A 262-nucleotide genomic window follows, 5' to 3' on the forward strand; every position below is an offset into this window, starting at 1 on the left:
CTGCATATAGGTTTCTCAAGAGGCAGGTCAAGTGGTCTGGTATTCCCATCTCTTTCAGAATTTTCCACAATTTATTGTGATCCACACAGTCAAAGGCTTTAGCACAGTCAATAAAACAGAAATAGATGTTTTTCTGGAACTCTCTTCCTTTTTCCATGATCCAGCAGATGTTGAAAATTTGATCTCTGGTTCCTCTGTCTTTCCTATAACCAGCTTGAACATCTGGAAGTTCACGGTTCACACATTGCTGAAGCTTGGCTTG

This window comes from Bison bison, unplaced genomic scaffold, assembly GCF_000754665.1.
Source record: "Bison bison bison isolate TAMUID 2011002044 unplaced genomic scaffold, Bison_UMD1.0 scf7180017862642, whole genome shotgun sequence".
In the NCBI taxonomy this organism is placed as follows: domain Eukaryota; kingdom Metazoa; phylum Chordata; class Mammalia; order Artiodactyla; family Bovidae; genus Bison; species Bison bison.